Source organism: Choloepus didactylus, chromosome 5, assembly GCF_015220235.1.
Source record: "Choloepus didactylus isolate mChoDid1 chromosome 5, mChoDid1.pri, whole genome shotgun sequence".
Taxonomy (NCBI): domain Eukaryota; kingdom Metazoa; phylum Chordata; class Mammalia; order Pilosa; family Megalonychidae; genus Choloepus; species Choloepus didactylus.
This window is the reverse complement of record NC_051311.1, coordinates 152,079,276-152,089,559: the sequence shown is the minus strand read 5'-3', so window position 1 is coordinate 152,089,559 and position 10,284 is coordinate 152,079,276. Positions and strand designations below refer to the sequence as shown.

The following is a 10,284-nucleotide window of genomic DNA, read 5'->3' as shown; positions in this document are numbered from 1 at the left end:
TGTTACTGTCCACCAAGAATCAAAGATGCTGGAGACACACAGCATTATTCTTCCTCTTTTGGTTTTAGCTATTCTGATGGGCCTAAGGGGGAAAGATTGGCTGCCTTTAGACCTGAAAATCGAGATCCTCATGATTCAAAATGTGCTAGAAGGCTGTTCGAAGTGTAAGACAAAATATCTAGTGTATCATCATTGTTGATTCATTGGCGAAGTAAGTAATACACTTACTTTTTGCCATTGGGGGAACAGAGGAGGCACTCAGGATGTATTATGTGCATTCACGTGATTGAGGCAGAAGCACATACTTGAATACAAAAAAAAAAAATTGGGACTTACGCTAGAGGAGTATATATGGGGAAGAGTAGCTTGTGATGCTCACAATTGCAAAAGTATAATAATTCTTACACACATGTGCCACTTTCTACGTTCAAATGCATTATCTCATTGGAATCCCATACAAATCCTGGAAGGTATACAATCTGGTATTCCTATCACCACCCCACAGATGAGGTTTAGTGTCTATGGAGGCTCAGAGCATCCTCCCAGGTCTTGAGGCCAGTTAGTGAAAGAAATAGCGTTTGTTCTGAGGATCCTGCTCTATGTGATGAGTAAGTGGTGGTTTTGTTGTTGTTGTTGTTGTTGTTTTTTTGTTTGTTTTTTTTGTTTTTTGTTTTAAGGGTGCGGAGGTGGAGAGAAATCTTAAAATTAATGGCTAAAAAGAACCTTTAGCCCTACATTCTCTCCAGCATCTCTTCAGTAAATGCCGAAGGCAGTCTCTGCTTTTGTCACAACTGTGATAAGCAACAAGTCCCAGGAAACAAATACTGAATATCACCATCAATTCCGTTAACAAAAAATTTCCAGTGAAGTATTTGAATCTCAAAATGCTCTTCAAATCATAATAGCTAATCATTCATCCACCCACTCTCTTCATTTAGTCAAGACACTCAGCGAGTCAACACAAGTGCACAAGCGAGCTAAAAGGGGTAGACTCTCAGCTTACCCCCGAGGAAGCATGGATTTTGGAATGCCACAGGGGTTTTCTTTTCTTTCTTTTTCTTCCTTTGTTCCCCCCTGGGAACTCCTTTTTAGAGTTAAAGATCCAGGTTGGTTACACTGAAAGGGAGCAGATGAACGCAGGCAGGCCGGTTGAGGAAGGAGGTAAAATAATTTTTCTAGCATAGGCCACTGAAAATAAATCAGGGACAGAAACACTTTGTAGCTCCAGGGAAAGCACCACGTCGGAGTCCAGGCTCCAAGCTCAGGGTCTTTGTTTTTGTGTCCTTTATAAACTGGCCCACGGGGACGGCAGGCTCTGCGGTGAGAGTTCCCGCTTCCCAGAGTTGGCCCTAAGGCAGACGAGTCCGGTGGAGAGGAAAACCCTGAACTTCTAAAAGCATCATCCCGCGAGAAAGGGAGTTGGACTGGGGAAGTGTAAAACAAGGAGAGGGGGAGCAAGGGGGATGAGCAGGGAGGCCTTGAAAGAAGAAAGGGGAGCCAGAAAAGGGAGAGCTGAAAGGCAGGGTGGGAGGAGATGCGCGCAGACAAGACGCAGCCCGGTAGTCCGGGCGCGGGTCTAGGGGGCGGCGGGGGCGTCCAGGCCGTGCGGGAAAGTGTCAGGGTAGCGGCTAGCGCAGGCACGGACCGCGTCGGTGACATCACGCCCGGGCCCCTTTCCCCTCTCCGGGTGGGTGGGGCCTCGGCGCGCCAAGCGAGCGCGGGGTCAAGGAGGGGGAAGAGGAGGAGCAGGCATGAATGTGTCCGTCTGAGGACCCGGGAGGAGCGAAGGAGGCGGAGGGCGGGGAGGGAGCGCGCGCGTGGCTCAGGGCGCCGCTGGGCTTCCCCCACAGCCCCCGACCCGGGCCCGCGACGTGCGGCACTGCGGGGTGGTCCCCGGCGCGGCCTGGAAGGAGCGAGAAAGCAAAAGTAAGACGAGCAGCACTCCAAGTTTTCCAACTTCGCCCCCTGCGGCGGCAGGCGCCCTGCTGCTCGGCGCGTCCCTCTGGAGCTGGAGAGTGGCAGAAAGAAAAGGGACGGGGCGGGGGCGGGGGTGGAGGAAGAGCGGGAGTGAGAAGGAGAAGGGAGAGTCCGGCAACATCTGTTAAAACTTGGGGGAGGAGGAACGCGGGGAGGAGGAGGAAGAAGAGAAGGAGGGAAGGAGGGAGCTCAAGGGAGGGAAGCGCAGAGCAAAGGGACAACTTTTCCACCCTGTAAGTAGCGCAGACAGTGCGGGATCCCGGGGTGGGGGCTCTCCACCCAGCTGGGGGCTCCAGGCCAGGGATGGGACCCTTTTGCAGAAAGTCAATTGGATGCAAAAAGGGGACTACGGTTAGGGCTTTCTTTCTTTCCCTTTCCTCCCCCTCCCGCGGTCGAACCAAATCAGAAGTGTCACTCAGGGCCTGTGAGTCAGAAGGGATCGGATTACACGATCCCTGAAACCGATGCCGGATCTGTGCGAGCGGGAGGGAGCAGGCAGGGGAAGCACCACCGGCGCGCTTGCACACTCGCCCTCGCGCACACTCGCCGCTCCAACTCGCTTCTCATCTCTTCCCCGCCCGCCCCCCGCAGCCGCCGGCGCCTCACCATGCCCGCGGCGGGCACGCCCCGCGCGGATCCCGGCTGCTCGCGGTAGCTGGAACCGCTGCGGCCGCGGGGAGCCCGGAGCCGCCCGCGCGCGCCCGGACGCGGGTCTATGGGAAGTTCGGGGACTTGACAGCCGCCGCCGCCGCAGGTACGTCCCGCCCGAAGTTCTTTGTTTAGCGTGCCCTGCACCCGGCAGCCGGCTCCTACGGCCGCACCTTGGCCTCCAGACCGAGAGGGGGTCCCCAACGAAGGGAAGCGGGATGAAATGAAAATGGCTGTCAAATGGCCCCCAGATTTGGAGAGAAACCTTTCAGGCAGCGGAACGTGTCTTTCATTCGCTCCTTCCTTCTTGAAGGTCCAAGTGTCTGAGCGAGCCATCGGCCGTCCGGAGACGGATTGGAGAATTTCACGTCTCGCAGGGGGGGATGAAGTTTGCTGTAGCAGCGACGGCGCCCCTCGCCTCCACTTCCCACTCTCCACCAGAAGGGTTAAAAATCATTAAATAAGACCCCAAAGCTCCCGGCTTCTTCCTTTGCACTTAACACTGTCTCCCTCGGGTGCCGGGCGCGCACCGCCCTCCGGATGGGCGGAAGGAGTCGGGCGGCGAGGTGGGTGCGACCGGGACCGGCCGCTGCGCGGTTTCTCCAGCCTTGGCTTAAACTTGCGAGGGTGGGGGTGCGATGTGTGAGCGGGTGGAGCGAGGCGCGTCTGGGTCTTAATAGAGGAAAAGTGAAAGTTGTACCATCTGTGTATGATTTGGGATTTCTCTTCTATTTTCCTTTCCAGGGGCAGCACAAAAAAAAAAAAAGAAAAAAAAAAGAAAGGATAGAGTTAGAACCTGCAGGGAGTGAGGTGCGGGGAGCGGGGAGCTTAGCCCCTGCAATACTCATTTAAGAGGCCGCTTTTTACGGAGAGCAGAGTTGGGGAATGACTCGCTCTGCAAGGGACAGTTACTTTCTGGAGTTGCACCGGGAAAATGGGCGGGAGGAGGTGGAGAGGGAGTAAATATTTACCCCGAACGTGGAGAGTTGGTGAAGCGACTTTTAAGCAGATTGCCAGATGCTGAAGCTCCACTCCACACCCCGGCCTTTTATCCTTTCTCGAACTTTGTGCTTATATCCCTGATTGCACCTTCTTCAGTGAGATGCCTCCCTCCAAGAGAGGCGGAACACCAGACTTCCCTTGGTGACCCCGTGTGGGCCCTGCTCTGCCTGCCCCCAGTTTCTCCCTGGTGTCGAGTCTCGAATAGATTCTGGCCTTGGGTACAGTGTTTATGGCCCTCGGCCAGTTTATATGTACATATATTTATGTAAAACATTTTCTCCCAGCTCTTTGCCAGCTGTTGCACATTTTCCAGCTGCCACTTCAGTTTGAAATGATGGACTGTCCGCATCTCCAAGTAAAAGAACCCTTTAGTCAGAGGTGTGGAGGGCTTGCCACTGTGCAAATACATGGGCACTGCTATTAGCCCAACCGGTATTCTTAGTTCTAAAAACACCTTCTGCCCTCCTTTTCCTGTCTTTTTCCCAATTAGGCTTTCCAGAGCACAATATGAACTTTTCTGGAAATTCACAATAAATAGGCCTTTTGCCCCCAAATGTGATTTTATATAGAATTTGGATGAGGTAGTTTTTTAAATCCCTGAAATAGTGCCTCGTGGAGATAAATTAACTCTTAGAAAGAGTTCTAGCTTGAGTGAGTAGGGCATGGCTGCTGGTGGGCCTCTGCCATAAGCCATCTAAAATGATCTAGTGTAAGTCTATCTGAGGAAGGAACTATTAATCCACTCCATGTTGAACTTTTTGTGTTGTTTGATGTCTTAGTATATTATAAACTGAAATCTTCAAGAATTGGCCTAAAGTATTAATTTTGAGTATTTATGTAATTGTTCTGTAATTCCAATAGGTGCCTTATTGATTGATTTCTGTAATTATTTCATTTAGGTTTTAAATTAAAAATTAATAATAGTCTGACAGTTTTTTAATTACATGTGTCAAGATTATTTTGAAGGAGGAAAATGCTATGTTTTAAAATACTGGAAAAGCCTCAATCTCTTCATTTTTCTAAAGCAGTGCCTTGTTTCAGTCGGGATATATTAAAGCAATGGTGATTGGTTTTAACACTGTAAACTGTGTGAATTATATAAAGAATAAATTTGTGTTAGGAAATGCTGGTCTTCCCAAACTGGAACACAAACACTTTTGGTTAGTTAGAACATAATTAAACCCAAAACAAACATGATATAACATCTAAATTAGCTGTGATAGCATACTTACAGAGAGAAGAGAGTGTATTTTATATTAAAAGCTATTTAATTAGAAACTCCTTGCCTAAGGGGAGATCTTTCCAATGTATATAATTCTTAAAGTGAGCCCCGAGAAGCTTTGCTTTAAGATGTGTGAAGGAGTCTAGTGTGAGAGGTGTCTAGTGAAATTACACACATGCACAGACATGGACTGTATTATTTATTGGTAATAGGCTAGTAGGTCCAACTCAGCTACCTACCAATTCTCTGTTCCTTTGACATGTTTGTATTCCTTGATTGAATGCTGCTGATATAAACACATTTTTATGGCATATCTAATTTGCAAAGGACACAGACAGAAATGAGAAAATTCACTACTAATGAAAAATGACTCTGTTGAGTTATTTCATTACTTATTTAATGCAAGAATTGTTAATTTATCAATTTGCTGCCCAAGTCTACAAGTTGAACTTTCCTTTGTTTCTTGGCCAGTTAAGTTTCCTTAATTACCTGCATGCTGCAAGGGTTTCAGACTTCCTCTCTGTGTAGCCATGTAGAGGTAAGCTATCCTGCTATCCTGCTTGCTGATATCTCCCCACCCCCCACTTTTCTTTGAAGGGGTAGAGGGGATAGGGTTTGGGAGCTTATGAAAGGAAACAATTTAATGATCATTGTTATATATACTCAGTTATAAGGAGACAGTAATGTACTAAGAAAAACCAGTCTTGAAGGAAAAGTGAATCAGTGAGTCATGAAATCCTCAGAAAAACCTTAGTAGTGGAATGTTAATGCTTTTAGACTATAGTAGATTATCTTAAAAGTCAGACTTTTCTTCTTTATGCAATTGTTGTAAATCCCCAGCTAAAGAATTCTTTGAAGGTGGTTTTTAGTTTTGCTGGCATTCCTATTCTGTAGTTGGTTTGATTTGTTTTGGAATATTCAAGAAATTTCCTGCTAACTTGTATCATGAGACAATTAAAATGCTGAAATTGCTCTAGAAGAAGACTATATATATATATATATATATATATATATATATATATATATATATGTTAAACAAAAGATTCCACTCTAATAAGATTCTCTTTTTATTAAAGCCTAGTAGAAGATGTTGCCCTTCAGTTCCTGTTGTTATTTTTCCAGAAGAGAATTGATTTGTTCTAGTTTCAAAGCAAATAAAGGGAGACAGAATAAACAACAACAGAGCAAGGATACCGCTGCAAACTTTTCCAAGTACTTGCAGTGTATTTTTCATCTTTACTTTTATTTGATGGGCCTGTGAAATAAAGCTGTAGACGGGTGAGGACTTTAAATGAAATTTCACACTTTGATGATTTTTTTTTTAAACTTTGATATATTGACAGCAAAAGGAGCTGCAAAGCTTTTATATAACTCGAGCAGTAACACCAAGCAGCAGTCAAATGTCTCTGTGCATTTGTGTTTAACTGCAGAAGAAAAACATGTCCATGGGCAGTAGAGGCTCTTATCAACCCCCTAATCCCAGATCCCAGCAAACCTTGAGGGCATGCCTCAGATCTTGCTGAAATCACTGTAGACTCTCACAGTTTGCAGATTAAATATGCTATGTGTTCCTGGCTCCAACAAGTTTTATGAGCTCACGAAGCTTCCTGTTTTAAGATCCTTTTCTTAAGTTTTTAGGAGCTGCTAAGGGCAATGCTGTCTGGAGTAAGTGGTACTTGTTAATTTAGAGACACTTTGGATATTTCATTCTCTCTGTAAAAACCGCCAAAAATATTATTTTTAAATCGAAAGGCTGGTTACACGGGAAAGAGAGAGGGGAGTGAGTGGTTTGTAAGAAATTGGATGCTAAATGTGTTTGTAAGTGCAATTGATTGCAAACTTTACATGGTGTCTCAATTTTTTTATGGCACTTTTCCTTTGCCTAACCCCTAAAATATTGAGCTTTTTCCATTTGTAATTCTAAATGTGCTAGATTTTAGTGCCAAATTTCTTAGCTACTCATTACCATGTTTAGTGTTTCTTTTTTTTTTTTTAAACGTGAAAGTGTTTTTTGTTCTGTGTATGTGTATTTCAACTTGACAGAATGTCTCAGAAACTCTGTGGCTTTCTGAAGAAACTGAATGAACAAGCCATTATTACATAGTTAATAAGGTGGCATTGGAATATTTCAGCCCCCTCCTGAAAGGCAGTGCTATGCTGAATTCCACATCAGCATCTGTAGTCTCTATAGTTGTGTCTGCATAGACGATGCTTTTGGATTTTGCATGAGTCATAATTAAAAAAGAAAATACTTACATCATTGTCCAACAACATGTCATCTAATTCCCAAGAGAACCCCAGCCAATTTTGTGCTTAAAGGTTATTCAATGAATGAAGTTGTGAAAGCCCATTTGTCAAAGTACTGCATGGTTTCTGTTAGTTTTCAAGCCCCAAATTCATTGTCTGCCCCAGCCCAGTCATCAGTCACCAGTGTATTAGTGCTGCCTTCAGGCCATGCTGCCCAGCACTTCTTCACACCATTAGAGCTTTGAAAGTGGACTCTGTCGACTTGTAGAATTACTGCTCTGATTTCCGCTTGGCTGGGTTTGAGGTAAGTCCCCTCCCTACCTTCTAGCTGACTGTAATCCTTGCTTTCTTTTAAAGCTCCTTTCCAGAGATTTAGGAAAACTTTCTTAAGAGCCACATTGGCATCATACTGTGGTTTTGTTGTGGCATGCAGTGTACATATAAATTGTACCTGTAGTAAATTGGACTGATTGCTGGCCTGAAATAGCTACAGGGGCTTTTCTTTTCCTTTACTTTTTTTTTGGTGGTGGTGGTGGGGCAGGGAATAGGGAGGTATAGGAGTGTGTTTTAAACATAAGCCTTTGATTGTGTATTTGTGTAATTTTTATGTCACAGAAATTAAATTAATTAAATAATGGACCAGTAAGTCTAATTTCGTGTACATCTCTATTGAAATAACTTCAGAAGGGAGTGTGGCATGTTATTTGCTTATTTTCTTGTGGCCTCTTTTAGCTTTAGCTATAGACTCTTTTTTGTAGATTGCCTAACATTCTCAAACAAAACTCCAGAGTGCTTTCCATGACAAACTATGGGTTTCTATAAAGAGAGACTGAAAACACACAGTTTAGATGAAGGATAAATCTCAAGTTGTAGTAAGGAATGAAGTAGTTAAGCCATATTATTGATTTCATTCTGACTTGTTTTTAAAAGAGTGATTCAGTCTCAAGAAAGTTGTTTGCCTGTAAAGAAACCTCATCCAGCAGCTAAAAGTGTTAAGAAACCTTAATGAACTGAGGTGTATGGAAACCTGAAATTGTGTTCAGAAATGAGGTCAGGTTAGGTTTCCTCAGGACAGTGTCTCCTGTTTTGAACTGTGAATGTTAAAATGAATTTCCACACAAAGGAGATTAATTGGGAGGGTATGTAGTTTGTAGTAGTTTTGATTGACAGTTTTGGTACCATGGAACTTTTATGATTTTTTTTGTGGGGGAGGAGGAGGGGTAAGGGGAGCAAAATAACACCGCTGAAGAATTCTGTCTATGAATAAGCAGAGTTTATAGGATAAGTGGACGTTGGGGCAATCTTTTACTGAATAAGTCTTAAATGAAAATCCTTAAATTTGTAGAAAAATTTGCTTTTAAAATTGCAGTTAAGATTCAAGAATCAAAAGGCTAAAACCTAGAAGGATAGAGTATGATGGACAATACTTCACAAAAAATGCGTTAACTGCTTTTGGGGTATCAATAGCTGATCTTAACACCCAACAGGTTGGCCTAATATCTGTGATAGTTTAGAAGTAAATTGCTTCTGATAGAACATGACCACTCTAACTTCTTAAGCTTTACTGCAAAGATGCACCATGATTCTAGGAACCAAAAGTTATATAAGTTCTGTAAGAATAGTTTTTAAATTTAGCTTTTTTTTCCCCTGAAAATGTGATGAAAACTTTTAATTCCTGTAAACCTTAGTGAAATGAGACAGGGGACACATTTGATCAGTCGTGATGTTTTTGTGATGTGTGTGGATTTAAGGAAAATACAGTTTTCATGAGTTTAGCTGATCTGCTGACTGATAACTGACTCATAGATCTCATTTTCTGCCTGAGAAGGATTGGCTGTATCCAGCAAACCTGCAGAAAGGGAAGATGCCAGTTTGCTTCACATTATTGCTTATTCTTTAATGACATCTACAGTGCAGCGTGCCTTCTGGTAAGCTGAGGCAAAGTGCACTGGACTCATGTTCTATAGTTTTGCAAAACTCAGAAATGGTAACAAGTATTAAATAGAGATCTTATGCTCTCCTTTACTTCTGATAAAGTGCTTCTGGCAGCAGAGAAAGTGAGAGTAGCTGATCTTTTCTTTTAAATGCATGTGGCAGAAAAGTAAAACTGGCCCACAGAAATGTCATTTGTGATTTAAGTCCAATAGCTGTGATGGCTTCATGTCAAACAAGCTTTTCACCAGTTGAAGTTAAATATATGGGTTTCTTAAAATTTTAGGTGTAGTTAATTTATTAAAACCAAACTCACTTAATCCATAGTGAGGCAATTATTTCCCGTCACATTAATTCCTTTTGGTGACGTCTATCCTGTATACTGCTTATCTGAAACTTAGGGGCATCAAAAATGTAGGAAAGGAAGATTGCAAAACAAAAGGCAGCAGATTGGTGAACCCTCTAGGCTGCCAAAGACTACATCTAACAACTTGGACAGATAGCAGATTGCTCATTGGCAGTTAAGTCTTGAGGTTTTTTTTTCCTGATTCTCAGGAAAAAAAACATATATAAAGGTAAAACAATAATACATTTAAAAGTTACATAATTAAAAATACATGAAGGTTTTATGAAGAAGTTATGAAGCTGGGCTTTTCTTGCACAAAAGGAAAGGTGGCGCAGACAGGGAAGAGAGAAAAAGCCTTAGAAATCTTGAGAACTGTTGGTGTGTAGCAAAGGTTATGCATAGCTAATTGATTTTAAGCTCAGAAAGATGGGTTGAATACAAGGAAATGAGGAACAGATTATAAACCTATAAGTTTTCTGTAAGTTAGCATGCTTATGTGAAATGTTTTAAACTGCCTAAGTTTGTGCTTCTTGATCTTGTAAATTTCTCTTCCTAACAAATTTATTTTCCTTTGAGTGTTAATAGCTATGAGAAAGTGTAAATATTTAATAGGAACTTTACCTAAACAGTTGCTCCAAGAGTAGGTTCTTGAAGTAGCAGCTAATCTATTTGTAATAAAGCATGAGCTCATTCTTCAGAGATCCAGGGACTCTGTTTCAAAATCCTTACATAGGATGGTTTCTTGTGATAGTGGGATCTGAACTTTTAAAACATTAGCACATTAGGGAGATCTTTCAGTGTATGAATATACAGGGAGGTGTAAATAACTGTGATTGTTCTGGAGGAGAGCCTTATTACACTTGAACAATAGTTCTGTAAGCTATACAGAATAATTTTTCACACAGGTCCA

The 10,284-nt window shown here is 43.0% G+C and overlaps 1 protein-coding gene across 1 annotated transcript in view; it reads left to right on the top strand.

Moving 5' to 3' along the window:
- The first annotated feature begins 2,425 nt into the window (after nt 1–2,425).
- GLI3 (GLI family zinc finger 3) overlaps nt 2,426–10,284 on the top strand; it is a 274,283-nt gene continuing 266,424 nt past the window's right edge. The window contains 1 exon segment of the mRNA XM_037837138.1: nt 2,426–2,731. The gene's annotated coding sequence lies outside the window, so the exon portion shown is untranslated.